Source organism: Triturus cristatus, chromosome 4_1 (genome assembly GCF_964204655.1).
Source record: "Triturus cristatus chromosome 4_1, aTriCri1.1, whole genome shotgun sequence".
Lineage (NCBI taxonomy): Eukaryota > Metazoa > Chordata > Amphibia > Caudata > Salamandridae > Triturus > Triturus cristatus.
In genome coordinates, this window is record NC_140585.1 from 984933700 (window position 1) to 984950514 (window position 16815).

The 16815-nt window shown below is 47.7% G+C and overlaps 1 long non-coding RNA gene across 1 annotated transcript in view; it reads right to left on the reverse strand.

Annotated features, from left to right (window-relative positions):
- Window positions 1-7291: 7291 nt before the first annotated feature.
- Window positions 7292-16815, reverse strand: part of LOC146855949 (uncharacterized) — a 90312-nt gene continuing 80788 nt past the window's right edge. Inside the window, exon 3 of the long non-coding RNA XR_014980889.1 lies at window positions 7292-7524. This is a non-coding gene — a long non-coding RNA (uncharacterized LOC146855949). The remainder of the gene's footprint in view (window positions 7525-16815) is intronic.

Sequence of the window (16815 nt, forward strand, 5' to 3'; positions counted from 1 at the left end):
CGGGGTCCTGTTGATGGGCGGTGACCCAGACCCTGACTCAGGAGAGGTCTGAGGCTGGTGGTGTGGCCTACCCGGCCGGACTTTATACGCGAGCCAGTGGGCTCAGAAGCAACACAGGACTGGGCCAAAGGAAGGGTGCGAGACTCGGGACTGCGCAGCGACGCTGCTTGGTGCCAAACCCGGGCCGGAGGAGGCTTCGATGGCACCTGAATGCCCGTGGCGGCCGACGCGGGACCGATGCCCCCACTGGACTTCTGTGGGCAGACTGTGACTGAGGTGAGGGGGGTGCGCATGCTCGGGGACCGGGGCGTCTCTTGGGCCCTTGCACCGGTGGGGTGTTGGTACCGGCCCCCACCCTCCTCTCGGTGGTGTCCTCCTGGTCCTCTGGCGGGCGGTACCCGGTTGGACCTGGTACGGCCCCCCCGAGTGCTGACTGCATGCGCACAGGTATGGAGGCGCACCCGGGGGGGTCAGCTTGCAGTTGTCTCCGAATGGTGTCCGGGGAGCCATCTTGCTAGCTAATTGACATCTTACCGCGGGGCTTGGGAGAGATCCGGTGACACCTCTGGGACTGCCGGCGTCCATCGCACCTTCATTCCACGTCTGACAGACCCTGTTTATGGGGCTTTCCATGAGCCTCTAAGCCCATCTGGTATTGGTCCTCACTGCCTAACGCCTGGTAGACATCAAAGCCCGCCATTTAGGCCCCGTCTGTATCATACTTCTGCGGGGCGCTGTGGCCCTCTGACGGAGATCCTGGAGGTGGGCGACGGTCTCACCGGTGATGCCTGGCCTCCCTCACTGCTTTCCCCCTCCTCAGACTGGTGCGGTTGGCCCCCAACCTAGACCACTGTGATGGCAGTCGCCAAGGCCAAGAAATACTGGTCTGTCTGAGACCTCCTCCTCAAATCAGCCGGGGATGCTTCGGCCCTACCTCAACAGCGGGCAGCACCGGCCCGGACTCGTCGGTTACCAGGGAGTTTCTGGAGGCACTGTTCCCCTTCCAAAGGGAGAATATCCTGCCCATCAAAACTGATCTAAAGGCCGACCTGTGAGAGGTGCACAGGGACGTCGATGCCGTGGGGGAGCGTGTGGCCTCTCTGGAAGATTCGGCGACCGCCAGGGACGAGGAGGTAGCGGCACTCCAACAAGAGGTCTTACGGCTCTGTGAACAACACTTGGACCTCCAGGCACATGCCGAAGACCTGGAGAAGAGGTCCAGAAGGAACAAAGTTTGCATCCGAGTGGTCCGTACCGGGCGGAGAGAGACGACCTCTCGAGCTATCTCTAGGACCTCTTCTGCACGATCCGGAATGCCCCGGATGGCTCCACCATCAAGATCGACCAATGCCACTGTGTGGGCCTGCTGCGGCGGCCAAATCGCCCTCCTGCAGACATATTGGTGTGTGTCCATGACTTCAAAGTAAAGGAGGAGATTCTCAGGGTGGCCCGTTCGTCCCAGCCACTACACTTCCGAGACCACTCTCCCCAATTGTATCAGGACCTGGCTGCCAGTACCCTGCAGAAGAGCCGGGAGTTTTGCCCCATCACCAATCACCTGCGCTCTCAGAATATCTCATATGCATGGGATCACCCTTTCCGTCTCATTTTCTGCTCCAATGGGGGCCTACACCAGGTGTCCTCCCTGACCGACGCTTGCAAAGTCCTGGATCACAATATAGACTACCTGCCCTCTCTACCAGATGCCCTGGGGCCGGGCTCACAGCGGCTTCACGGGCCCGAGGGAACAAGGGTGTGAACTGCCTTTGCCCTGACTCCGCCACAATCAACAAGGAGCGGTCCGCCGTACTGCGGACCCTGCCCGGTGTGAAGGGGGACAGCATAGACTCTAACGATTGATGCTGACTGTTTGTGGGGTTGCATTACTCTCCTAGGCCTGGCAGGATTGGGGGACTTCCCTCGCCTTTTCTTCTGATAGGTGCGTGCCCACTCTCTTGGTTGACTCCAACATTCCCTAACCAATCTCAGGATGGACTTCACGAACTTGCTCAGGTTATTGTTTTGTTGTTTCATGTTTTGTTCTCTTTCTTCTGGGGTGGGTGGGGTCCTCTCTCCGGTGAGCTTTTTCTTTACTGCCTTTTTGTCAAGCCGTGCCTCTGCGTTCCCGTCCCAGGGCCCTTCCTCGACCCTTGTTTCTCAGCGCGCTTCCAGCGACCTCAGCTTCTGCTCTAGATGAGCCGTCTTTCACAAATGGAGGTCAAGGCATTTAGCTCGAGGCCTTAATAATCCTACTAAGCGAAAAGCGGTCCTCTCGCTACTCGAACACTCGGGGGATGTATGGCTCCTTCAGGAGACACACCTCCTACATAGTGACACACACCGTATGCAACACAGGGAATTCCCTCTACAGTTTTGGTCCTCTGAGAGAAATAAACGAGGTGGAGTGGCCATTCTACTCTCAAAGCGCTTTAAGGAGTCAGTGGTGGGTTCTGTTGCGGAGATCAAGGGGCGTCTACTAGCGCTGCGATTCAAGGTGGGGTCCTCTCATATAACTATTGCCTCCATCTATTCCCCCAATGACCACCAGGAGAAATTTCTGCACTGGCCGAAGTCCTCTATACACCTGATTCCATGGTGGTAGTGGGCGGCGACCTTAATATAGTTATGGATGCAGGGCAAGATCAGTCAGGCTCAAGGTCGGGGACATGGGAGCCTTATTGGTGAGGGGTGGTGCGTGGTTGAGTGACGGGGGCTTAGAGACGCCTGGCAGAGCCTACACCCAGATACACAAGATTACTCCTACTCCTCAACCGCCCACAAGACCTAAACCAGACTGGACCACTTCCTCGACACCCAGGCCGCTTTGGCTTGCACCTTAGACTCCACCATTGAAGCCCGCTCCCTCTCTGACAATGCACATATCACCTTGACTCTGTGCTTCCCAACCTCACAAACACCTGCCTCACAATGGCGCTTAAGGGACTCGCTGCTCCGATAACCGGCGATAGTGGACGAGATTCGATGTTGCTTGACCGACTACCTGGTGCTTAATGATAATGACACAAGGCCACTGTCTTCAGTGTGGGAGGCCCTCAAGCCGGTTACGAAAGGGGCCTTCATCGCCAAAACGGTAGGCCTGGGCGGTAAATTCCGTTCCACTTGCGGAATTTGCAGAATTTGGGTAATTTCGATTCTGCGGAGAATGCAGAATTGCCCAAAATTCTGCGTTCCTCGGCTTTGTGGAATTGTTTTCTTGTTCACGTTTTCAAAATGTGTGTTCGGGAGATATTTCCCCCCAAGCACGCAAACAGCGTTCGCGAACAGGAAAAAAGCATTGTGATCAAGCAATTCCGCGTCTTTGCAGAATTTCTGCGTGCGCATGAAATTTTTTTTACCATTTTGCGGAGCTTTGCATAGCGCGACTACGCAAATTCCGCCCACCCCTAAAAAACGTCCTATGAAAATAAGATGCGTCGGACCAAGCATGTGGAATTGAAGGCTAGAGTAAGGGAACTGAAAACCATTCATAAGCGTACTGGGTCCCCCAGAATTTGGCGCCAACTTGAGAGGGAGCGCCTTCAGCTGAGGCGCTTAGATCTGGACAGAGCTGAGCACGTTGTAGTCCGGCTGAAGCATAAATATTATTTCGGCTCTAACAAAGGTGGTCACCTGTTGGCCCACTGTCTCCGCGGTCAACGTGCTGCGCAGGCTATCAAAGCGATACAGCGAGAGAGCAGGCCCTCAGTTACAGAGGACTCCGGGATCGTAAGGCCTTTCGTTCATTTTATGAATCCCTACACTCCGCTGTCTCCCCAGACTTGGCGGATCCCGGCGAGTATCTTCCTGAAGCGGCGGTCACCCCTCTTCCACCCACCAAAGCGGAAGGGCTGAAGGCCCCATACGCGTGGAGGGGGGGATCTCTGCCATCACTCGCCTGAAGCACCTGAAGGCGCCAGGTCCTGACGGTTTTAGCGCAATTTTTTATAAGACTTTCTGCGTCGAGCTGGACCCCCTGCTCACCCGCTTATTCAATTCTTTTGCGGACACGGGCTCTCTCACCGCCTCCGTGCTGCAGGCTACTATCTCAGTCATCCCCAAACCGGGGAAACACCCGGAACTTTGCAGCTCTTATCGGCCTATTTCCTTGCTGAATATTGATGCAAAGCTATTCTCCAGCATACTGGCCCATAGACTGAACCCTCTCATGCCTTGCTTGATCGACCCGGATCAGTCTGGCTTCATACCAGGTCAGCAATGCTGGGACAATACCAAACAGGTTTGTCACTTGATTGACAAAGTGCGACGCCCTAAGGAAGAGGCTCTTCTCTTGGAGCTTGACGCAGAGAAGGCCTTTGACCGTGTGCACTGGCCGTACCTCTTCGCCACCTTTGAATGCTTTGGACCTGGGGTCAGGTTCCGAAAGTGGGTAGCGAGCATATCTAACGCTCCTTCAGTGGCAGTGAGAGACAACGGTTTGCTCTCGAGCACTTTCCCAATGGGGAGGGGGACCAGGCAGGGCTGCCCTCTCTCCCCCTTACTTTTCGCTCTGTATATGGAGCCTTTCGCTCAACGACTTTGAGACAACCCGTCTGCACACAGTATCCTGTTTAGGTCAGACCGCCATCTCATTAGTCTTTACGCGGACAACGTCATTTTCTCAATGGCCCACCCCCTTACCTCACTGCCAGCGATAGTGGAGGATTTACATGCCTTCAGCCGGGTCTCCGGCTTCAAATTAAATATGCAGAAGTCCCAAGTGCTCAATCTCACCGCAGCGCAAGTGACAGTCAACACCTTACAGACACACTTTGCCTTCGATTGGGGGACAGAGGGTATCCCTTACCATGGGTTGGACCTTTTCAAGAGCCTGGATAAGACTGCAGAGGTGAATTACACGACCCTCCTCTCACAAATCCACAAAGACGTGACATGTTGGCGGCGCTTGCCTTTGTCATTTTTTGTGAGGCTGGCTGCTGTTAAAATAAACATACTTCCTCGGGCCTTATATCTCTTTCAGACGATCCCCCTACAGCCACCGTCGCACTCACTTCAACACATACAAGCTGAGATCAAACGCTTCGTCTGGGGCCCGATTCCTCCTCGCTTACGGAAGTCCCTGTTGCAACGCCCTAAAAAGAAGGGTGGCCTCGCACTGCCCAGCATTGCCCGCTATTTTCAGGCCTCACTATTGCGGTACCTCGTGGAGTGGAATCGCCCCATGACAGAGAAGCATTGGGTCTTCATGGACCAGACAGTGGCGGGTCACCATATCTGGAGGGAAGCCTGGTTGCCGTGGTCCCCCGTGCATTGGGACTATACTCCTCACCGGTCACTCGCCCTACTCTGCCCGTTTGGGATAGGGTTTCCATGAGGGCCAATCTCACCACTTTCCCCACACCAATGACTCTGATCTTCTTAAACCCTGATTTCCCACCCGGAATGGACAAGGGGGTTGGCCAGCGGTGGTTGGAGCGTGGATGCAAACGACTGGGACACCTATTTGACATACAGGGCCACATCCCTTTCAAAGAGCTTCAAGACTACAGCCTTATTGATTCAGATCTCTTTTTGCATACACAAATGATGCACTGGGTCTCCAGCACCATAACATGACCGTTGGCCATTAGACCGATGAAGCCGTTCCAGAAATGGCTTCTGTACAAAAAAGATGATCACAAACTTATCTCCGAAATATACTCACTACTCTCCATGAACACTGAGAAGATACGCTAGGCAGGTCAGAGGCGCTGGGAGGCTGAGCTGGGTCGCACATTGTCAGAAAAGGAGTAGGAAGATATATTCTATAGAGCCCACCACACCGCACACTCCATGGGACCCACTGAAACTGCATTTAAAATTGTATCCTACTGGTATCTAACCCTGGCCCACCTAGCCAAGTGACACCCTCACTGCGACGGTCTTTGTTGGCGTGGTTGTGGTAGCCTTGGCACCCTCCTTCACCTTCTGTGGAAATGTCCGAAGCTTACGAGATATTGGGAGAGAGTACTTGATGACATAGATAGGGCCTTTAACACCACAATTCCTAGGCTTCCCGCTCTTAGACTTACACTCTTAGGACAGCCCAACGCCCTGACCTTCCCCTTGAGATCTAACAGAGGCAAACAGATGGCACTTGCACTGAATGCTGCTCACCGGGTACTGTTAACCGGGTAGAAATCAGACAGGATCCCGGAGCATACGCAATGGCTGCATCAACTATGGTACCTTTTAGGTATGGAGAGGCTGTTGATGGCTACACTTGGGAATAACTCGGAATATGCAAAGATCTGGGCCCCCTTATTTCCATTTTATCCACTGAATTCAGGGAGTTGTCCAGTCCTAACTATCTCCGAATATTGAATCTGATCCCCGAAAGTGGAGGGGACACATAAGTCACATTAGCTGTGAGAGAATCCATGACCCTTTCTAACACTGGGGGTTCTCATACCCCTTAGTTTTCAGGCCAGATTGTCTTTTTTTGTTATTAGTTTCGCTCACTGGAGAGGGACGGGGTGGGGGTGGGTTTACGAGGGTTCTTCTTCTCGATGTTCTTTTGGTTTTTCTTAACTGCAGACCCAATAGCACTTCACGATTTGTTGCAAAACTTTGGTGGGCTTCTGCGTTCACTACCCGCAGCGCACTGGACAATGCTACTATGCACTCAATGTGATCGTTAGGCCTACCAGTTATCTTCCTTTACCAACGCGGCCGGCCCGGCATGGGTTGTAGGCAACATGCTGTGTATCTCGATCTCATTGCCTGCCCTCCTAGCTTGTCACTGTCTCTGCCAGTCCGCTGGGCTGTAGGCGACACTGTGCTGTATTTTCCAACTTTGTGCTCTGCTAATAAAAACCGATTTAATATTAAAAACACAACACACAAAAAACTCCAATCTAGAACCACAGAGTACAATGTAACAAAATTACACCATCAAAGCAAAAATCCAATAAGGGGAACTCGACATATGAATTTTGAAAGATTTAAAGCATAAAGTGGCTAGAAAAAGTAAAGAGCTAATCAGTAACCACTGTTCATGTTTGACCAGAATGTAAGCTATTTCAGTTCAACTGCAATGGACATTGAGCATGGATACACCAAGCAGGTTCATCCCAGTCCAAGATTTTTCCTTCTGACATTGAAATGGCAGTTCATTTCCTTCAACAGGGCAAGGTTGCAAGCTGTAATTTTGGACCCAGAGAGCTGTTGAACAGATTCCCACTGAAGTTATTGTCTTTGGTGAGAAAATTCCCCCAGCTTTTCAGAGATTGTAGGAGAAGTCCAGTTAGACACAAAAGTCCCATCACCTCTAGGACGGACAGCACATGGGGGTCAGGACTCTCCAGCAGAGGCCAACAGCAGGGTCCAGTCCAGGTCCAGTTGGTCAGGTTGACACTTGAGGAAAAAGGCTTCCTGCAGCTTGTTATGTCTCATAGCCAGACAGTAGGCCAAACAGCTGACCCTTGAAGTCCATGTCTTTGACTTGGGTACATGTGGGAATAGGTCTCCTCACAAGTTTCAAACAGCAGGTGCAGTCCTTCTTCAGTTCTTCCTTGGGTCCTGAAACTATTGAAAAAAGGGTTACTTGTGTGTCACATCTATGGTTGGCACTAGTTATTAGGTGGGGCCAACTCTTGGCTCTTCCCTAACCAAAAGTGTTCAGGGGAATCTAGGTTTTGCAGCAGTTCCTGTTTTTCCTACTGCAAACAATCCCACAGTGCACCTTACTCATAGAAAAAAAATGGGAAACCCCTTTCTCTCTTGTGCAAAGACAGCGCCTCCACCCAGAGGTGTGTCAAGAGAAATGAATAAACCCCTCCCCCTTTGTGGTCACTCAAAACTTCTTCTGGAGGGTGGCTTTCCACCTGCTAGTTTGAGAGCCAGTCTTTTGGGGGGATTATGGTTTGGATTTCCTAGGTCTTACCTTACATTTATTTGTGAAAGCTATGATCCATTACAAGTTAATGAAAGTCCTGCAGCCTTTGTAACTGATCTTCCCATAAGGGGAAGAATAATATTTTCCCACACCCAGGCCAGTGTTTCTACACTGAAAGCAGTGTTCACACATTCTTTAAGGTCAAGGACTGACTGTGGCTCGGCAGCTGCTGGCAAGCTATTGCAAATTATACTTTAGGAGCTTCAGGCTGGAAAAAGAAAACTTTCTAAAAGTTACTTTTCCTCAATATTTAAGAAACACATCTGATTTCACAATTGAACCATATTTGTATTACAGAATAAACATAGTGGCTAAATAATCTTTCTAGATGGTCTTAAATCTGAGATAGCACCATGAATATTTTAAAGTGTACTCTATTTTTCTCATAGTATAGCCAGAACTTTCCACTCTGAAAATTGTTTTTAGGAGCATGTCACTTCAGGTACATTGTGACTTTAAAGGTCTACACAGTCAACATTTTAATAACATGCAGCCTACCTGCTGTAAAGAATTGTAATTATATTAATAAACACACATTCACAGATTTATTACTAAAGGGCAAAGGTCAAATTATTACCACTGTACAGTGAAATTATACTGGTATTCTAAAAGGTCATTCCATGATTTATGAGCAATGTATGAGAAGGCTCAACCTCCAACTCTAGTTCTGCGTATGTGTGGGGTGTGTGTGAGTAGGAGTCCGGCTGTTCTGAGGTGTCTGGCTGATTGATGGAAGGAGATGCAATTGTTCAGGTAGTCCAGTACTGGGTTCTGTAGTGCTTTGAATGTGTGGGTGAGAGGTTTGTACTGAGCATGCTTGTAAATTGGTAGCCAGCAAAGCTCTGTGAGGTCAAGTGTGATATGGGTCCTACATAGAAGTTTAAGGATGAGACTGCTTGCTATGTTCTGGATGGTTTGCAGTCATCAGGTGAGTTGATATCAGATTACATGCTGTTCCAGTAGTCCAGCCTAATGCTGATTAGGACTTGGTTGGTGGCTTTTCAGGTGTTGCTCAGGAGCCATTTGAAGATACTCCTCAGCACCCTCAGAAAGTGGAAGCAGGAAGCTGTGATGGGGTTGACTTGTGCAAGCACTTGCAGCTTGTAGTAAGTGATGATCCTGAGGTTCCTAACAAGAGCACTTTGGGTGGGTGTGGGTGCTAGGTTAGTTGGCCACCAGGTGGAGTGCTAGGACGAGGCATTTTTTTCTGAAGATCACTACTTCTGTCTTGTCTGTGTTGATCATGAGACAGTTGGACTTTATCCAGTTGGTGACCTCAGTCATGCACGCTGTGAACATGTTCAGTGTATCAGGGGATTTGTTCTAGAGGAACAGTATGAGTTGTGTCATAGGCTTATGAGAGGATGTTGAGTTTGTGGGTGCGTATGATGTTGGTTGGTGGAGTCATATGGGAGTGTGCCTAAACTTACATAATTGTGTGTAGTGTGATCAAGCAGAATTGGCCAAAAAGTATGCAAGATGCCACAGAATTGCATAAGAAAAGTAATTCTGTATTTGGTGCTATTTTCTTAGTACAAAAATGCCCCTTTGTGCCTTCAATGGACGGGAGGATGCATTTTGCGCTAAAAATAATGCTAAATGCAACAGAACATGAATATACTAGGGCAGTGGTCTTCAAGCGTTTTAATGCGCACACCACCCAGTGAAAAAAAAATCATCAGGCCCCTCTCAGAATTTTTCACAATTATACTATTAAATTGGCAATGTTTAAATATGTCAAGACTTATTTAAACATTGCATTTAAGATCTGTTACCGTTTGACAAAATGTACCGAAATGCAGGATTGCCACACATGCTATTCTGGTCAGGCAGGCCTTACTAATGTTTACAAGTACCCACAGTGTGATTATTAGAAATTGGGGTGGAGCTTTTGAACAATATTTGAAGTACCTTCTCTTTTGACACATACTTCCAGCTAGGATATAAATAACAAAAGATGTTGGTGAAGGCCCATTACAAAAATTCTTACTGCCGCTCATTTGTTTCTGCTTAAAACAAAGCTTTGTTATCAGCATAATGCTTCTTTTGGTCAGAGCCTGGTGCCCCCCACCCGAGATCACTTGGGGCACCCTAGTGGGGCCCGCCCCCAGCTTGAAGACTCCTGGCCTAGCGGTAGGATTTTCCCCAACACACAACTGGCATTCAGCGCTAGTTTCTTTGCACAAAATGCACCCTCATTTCTATAATGGATGCAAAGATGCATTTTCGATGAGAAATTAGTGCATAGCAGCATGAGCAGCCACTCACACTCTCTGAATGTGCTCAGACTGTAGGATTTTTCCCCCACAATTATTCTTGATAACGCAAACTGGCATAAATCGCATTATTATTAGTAATTCCCTGTTAAAGAGTAATGTGGAATTGCCAGCATTTAAGAAGTATTGAAGAGGTTGGGGCTGAGGGAGAAATCATGAGGCACTTTACATAATGGTTTTCAGGATTCTAAGGTGTATGTTGTTGGTCTGGCTGTTTTAGTTATTTCTGACAAAAAGTGGCAGATACATTGGAGAGCTGGTCATTGAATGCAGATCTTGTGTAAATATGGGGTGGGGTGTGATAACGTCTCAGTGATTGCCGAGAGGTCCAGAAGGATGGGGCTGTGATCTCTCCTCTTTCTAGGATCATGTGCATGTCGTCTTTAGAGTTTGTGTGCTGTGGTTGGGTGTGAATCCATACTGGATGCTGTCTAGGAGCTGGTTGTTGACAGGGTGATTGGTGAGGCATCTGTTGATGTTTTTCTCTAAAATCTTGGCAGGGCATGGCAGGAGGGAAATTGGTCAGTAGTTTGTGAGCTTGGAAGTGTCTGTTGAGGGTTGCTTGAGCTGGGCAGTGACTGTGGCGTGCTTCCAAGCTTCCAGGAAGGTGACCTAATTGATGATGGTGTTGAGCATAAGGGTGAGGGTTTCGCTGGTGCAGTGAGTCACTTGTTGAAGGTGTGGTGGAGCAGAGAAGTGACAGGGCCTTGGAGTGAATGGACTTCATGGTGGTGGCTGTTTTGTTTATGGTGATGGCAACTCAGAAGGTCAGGGGTCCTGGTTACAGGTCAAAGCTGCTTTTTATGGATGGGATCTTGTCGCAGAGGAGGTCCGATAAATTGTTGCAGAGGTCTTGAGAGGGGGTGATGTTGTTAGAGGTGGCTGCAGGTGTGGTGAACTCTTTGACAATGGCAAATATTTCCATGGTGTTGCTGGTGCTGGTTTTGAGGCAGTCTGCGAGGGCTGTGAATTTTGTTTTCTGTAATTGCTGCTGGTCACAACTCAGGGCGGATTTGAACAAGACTTTGTCCGTGGGGGGTCATATTTCATTCTCCAGTTGCACTCCAGTTGCTTACAGTTCTGTTTTGTCAGCCTAGATTCTTCTGTGTACCAACTGATTTTAGTATGAGTTATTGCTGCTTTGCCACACTTGAGGGAGTGCGAAAAGTGGTGATCCAGTTGTTGAAGTTTTTGATGTCTTCTATCAGGTTGCTCGTTGGTTTGGGTTGGTGCAGGGAGAGTGTAGAAGTCCATTACACTGTTTACTGATACACAGGGACATAACTCTCCTACCAGTCAAAAGGCCTCTTCGATTTGACCATATTCCACAAATTTAACCACATGCATCCTGGTTTTAGGTAAAAAATATTTTTTAAAACAAATATACTTGAAAACATACCATGCATACGCAACATTTTTAGATATGCAGCATGTTAAATTATATTTATTTCCATTTTTCTGGAAGAAGAGGATCATCATGAACCACACGAGCTTTGTCTCTCATAAGCCATGGCCCTTCCTCACACTTAAAATTGCATATTACACTCTGCATGTTTGCATATATTCAATATTGACTCGACAAAACAAGAGTTAAAGTTGAAGTGTGATTAGCTTTGGTTATAACATGTTAACATAGATTATGAACTTCACATGTCATCAGTCATGACATGTTAAATGAAGTCACTGCTGATGACTGGAACGTCAGCACTCATGACATCTTTTATGATGTCACTGATCACAACATTCATGATACTGCTTTGACATTATTTTAATGTTTTAAATGAGTAGAATGATGAAGTTTCATATTCATATTAAATAAAAAATTTTAAAAACCCAATGAGTTGTTTTGGATATGCTTACCGTTTTAATTAGATTATTTATAAAAAGTAAGGAATATATTTTTATTGGTTATGTATGTTTAGTTTGCAATATAATACTGGCTCTCTTGTGCTTTAATAATAGTCATCTGTTAGTTTATTTGTAATATAGGTATTTGGTGGACTGCGTGTGAGTATGTACTGGGAAAAATTGGTTTGTGACACTACTTTTGTATATGTATAGTGATTTATAAGTGACTGTATATGACATGGTGACAGAATGTATATCTGTTAATGCTTATCATGGTCACCATTGTTTGTTGTTTTTATACTTATCAGTGTATGTGTGATTGTTGGATACTGCTACAATGTTTATTATATGGATGTTTTTCTAAATCATTGAAGATGGGTTGCAGTATGATACTGAGATTTTTTTGGAAACAGCAAGTGGTGCTATAACTATTTTTTATAGTGGAGGTGCTGGCCAAAGGCAGCATCTCACTTAGTTCAAAGGGTTTTTACCATTCATGGCACATTGAAAAAGGGACAGTAGAAACAGGCATACGCTATCAGTGGGTGATTTCCTTGTTTCCTGCCAACCAATGCTTCCCCTGATATTTTTGGAAAAATGGAGCCCAGTGATGTCCATTTCCCCTAAAAAAATATACATACAACACAGTATTGTTTTCTGACTTAGATAGTGCTTTCTCAGGTATCAATACGTGTTGCTGAACTCAAACACTAAGCAACAGTTCATCTATTGCCTTTCATGCACAGTATAAAAGGAGAGATAATAGTCACCAGGAGTAATGCATCTCATATTAAAACAATAACTCATAGCACACTGCGGAATTGTATATTTCCCCTTAGAATATTGTGGCATGGGACGAGGACTCTCAGACTAGAGGACTCATCAAAGCAAAAGAATCTTGGTGCTGCGGAATGTGGTCTCAGATTATTAAAGAATACAATAAAGTAATCATCGTAATTATCCACTGTACTAAAAAAATACGTTTTATTTGCATATTTGCAGTACCAATCTCACACAATCAGCTGTAATTATGGCTGATCAACGACATTATCATGATTGAAATATCAACCTCTGCACATATATAGTCACTGTAGTATTGGCTCTGAAAATATCATCACAATGGAGGTAATAACAGTAAACCTGTGATTAAATTGACTATATTTTGTGGATCGATTTTTTGGGTACAATATATGAGCAGGGTGATATTTCCAGGAGCAATAATGTGACATATCACTGAAAATGTGCAGAATAACAGTGGTTAATTTGAGCCGTTTGTTTTCCAGTGTTCGGCACTGGCACTCAATTGTCAACGCGGTACAAAAGGGGTGGTGATGGACGGAGCATCAGAACCAATCAAACACTCACACCCAGTCAACAGATCTTCAGGTTTCCTTCGGTTTTTGCTTTGTTCACCATAAGTTGGCAGGGTATGCTCAGACGTGAGTCCCTTGCTCACTTTGCCACTGGATTCAAGCAAGCCTTGCTTGAAGACGGCTGAAATGCCAGAAACCGGTCCTAGGAAGCTTGTTTCCGGTCCAGGGAAGGCATGGCTTGGCAGTTCGGGCTGGACTGTTCCCATGAGGCACAGGGTCAGACTGATTTGCATATGGCCATGTCTGAACTGGGGTGGCAGAGTGGGCTAAAGAACGGTGATGGATTAAACCCAGATCAGTTGACTGGGGGTGAGTGCTTGCAATGTTCAACACTCCGTCCATCATTTCCTTTGGTTTTTGCTTTGTTCGCCATAAGTTGGCAGGGTATGCTCAGACGTGAGTCCCTTGCTCACTTTGCCACTGGATTCAAGCAAGCCTGGCTGAAGACAGCTGAAATGCCAGAAACCGGTCCTAGGGGGCTTGTTTCCGGTCCAGGGAAGACATGGCTTGGCAGTTCGGGCTGGACTGTTCCCATGAGGCACAGGGTCAGACTGATTTGCATATGGCCATGTCTGAACTGGGGTGGCAGAGTGGGCTAAAGAACGGTGATGGATTAAACCCAGATCAGTTTATTGGGGGTGAGTGCTTGCAATGTTCAACACTCCGTCCATCATTTCCTTTGGTTTTTGCTTTGTTCGCCATAAATTGGCAGGGTATGCTCAGACGTGAGTCCCTTGCTCACTTTGCCACTGGATTCAAGCAAGCCTGGCTGAAGACGGCTGAAATGCCAGAAACCGGTCCTAGGAAGCTTGTTTCCGGTCCAGGGAAGACATGGCTTGGCAGTTCGGGCTGGACTGTTCCCATGAGGCACAGGGTCAGACTGATTTGCATATGGCCATGTCTGAACTGGGGTGGCAGAGTGGGCTAAAGAACGGTGATGGATTAAACCCAGATCAGTTGACTGGGGGTGAGTGCTTGCAATGTTCAACACTCCGTCCATCATTTCCTTTGGTTTTTGCTTTGGTTGCCATAAGTTGGCAGGGTATGCTCAGACGTGAGTCCCTTGCTCACATTGCCACTGGATTCAAGCAAGCCTGGCTGAAGGCGGCTGAAATGCCAGAAACCGGTCCTAGGAAGCTTGTTTCCGGTCCAGGGAAGACATGGCTTGGCAGTTCGGGCTGGACTGTTCCCATGAGGCACAGGGTCAGACTGATTTGCATATGGCCATGTCTGAACTGGGGTGGCAGAGTGGGCTAAAGAACGGTGATGGATTAAACCCAGATCAGTTGACTGGGGGTGAGTGCTTGCAATGTTCAACACTCCGTCCATCATTTCCTTTGGTTTTTGCTTTGTTCGCCATAAGTTGGCAGGGTATGCTCAGACGTGAGTCCCTTGCTCACTTTGCCACTGGATTCAAGCAAGCCTGGCTGAAGACGGCTGAAATGCCAGAAACCGGTCCTAGGAAGCTTGTTTCCGGTCCAGGGAAGACATGGCTTGGCAGTTTGGGCTGGACTGTTCCCATGAGGCACAGGGTCAGACTGATTTGCATATGGCCATGTCTGAACTGGGGTGGCAGAGTGGGCTAAAGAACGGTGATGGATTAAACCCAGATCAGTTGACTGGGGGTGAGTGCTTGCAATGTTCAACACTCCATCCATCATTTCCTTTGGTTTTTGCTTTGTTCGCCATAAGTTGGCAGGGTATGCTCAGACGTGAGTCCCTTGCTCACTTTGCCACTGGATTCAAGCAAGCCTGGCTGAAGACGGCTGAAATGCCAGAAACCGGTCCTAGGAAGCTTGTTTCCGGTCCAGGGAATGCATGGCTTGGCAGTTCGGGCTGGACTGTTCCCATGAGGCACAGGGTCAGACTGATTTGCATATGGCCATGTCTGAACTGGGGTGGCAGAGTGGGCTAAAGAACGGTGATGGATTAAACCCAGATCAGTTGACTGGGGGTGAGTGCTTGCAATGTTCAACACTCCGTCCATCATTTCCTTTGGTTTTTACTTATTTGTCAACACCTGGACTCATGACAGTCTGCCACAAGGTGGCACTGTCAGTTGAATTTAGAGATGAACACAACTGCTGTTTACCAATTCAATAAGTTCAATACACAATAAAAATGTCCAATACCTACCACTCTGGTCGTTTTTATAGCTTTGAGGGTCTGGAATTGTTACGCGTTTATGAATGTGATGATTAGTAGTTGGTTGGTCCTGTCATTGGCAGCTCTGACAGAGGCAATGGATGGTGCAAGATGCAGTGGCCTCCTGAAGAGGGCCCTATTGGCATACACACCATAAGCGTTGTGAAACACACGCTCCTGATAATTGCTATTTTTATAACCACAGTACATGCCTCACTGTTGCAAAATGAGCTCTGCCCATTTAATACGCCCTGATTATTTGCTTTTTGGATGCCCATGTTTTGGACTTTTTGCTGCAGATTTCACTATGAGTCTCCCACAGTAATTATATGGCAAATGGACTGTGCATGTTTGCTACCAGAGTCCGCCTTTTAAGGTAAGGGTACTGAAACATAGCTAGGATAAGGAACACTTGACTGGTTACACATGAACACATGTACACACATGTGTGCGCATGTGCACAGATTGCCATTTTAGATAACCGTGGTGCGCAGCTTGGTAAATGCACACTGGTAGCTTGGCGCGGGGGGGTACACTGCAGGGTTAGAAATTGACCTGGAAGAGGCCTCATAATATTAGTGACCACTTTTAGATAAAGTCAGTGTGATTTACTGTTTTGTCTGCAGTACAATCTATTAGGTACATATGGGGAAATCTGCTTTAGAGTGTAGTTTAGCTTCCTTGAAATTGGTGTGGGAAAGGTTCACTCAGTTTATATACGCAGGTCCCAAGACCATACATGTACATCTCATTGATCATCCATATGTGTCATATTTCTCTGGCTCAGCTCAAGACCAGAGCCTAGGCCTTTTATCATCCTGCTGGGCCAAGCTCAATACATTTCTCCCCAGCGAGGAAACAAGGTAGCCCCACACAAAAGGAGCAATAACAGTACTTCCCTCAGCTCCTGAGGAGGAAGGGGTGGGGATGAATATCTGCATCTGTTAAACAGATGTCACATTGTACCAGGGCTGGGGCATCCCAGGCCCACTGAACTAAAGAGGAAGCTCAGACAACTGGAGCCACCATAGGAGGGGGATCCTTGTTGACCTTTTGGTGGGAAATGCCCCGGCAGTGACGTCAGCATGGGGCAGAGCTGAGACCCCAAGAGCAAATGTGACTAATGACTCCTGGATGAAACCATCTTGAACTGTCCCAGCATGTTGTGCAGGAGTGTTGGGACAGGGATGGAGAGGTGACGGGCCCCCTAAGATTGTCCAGGGGTGCCTGGCTTTCTAAAACCTTCCACTCCTTTTTAAAAACTCTTGCACAAGCGAGA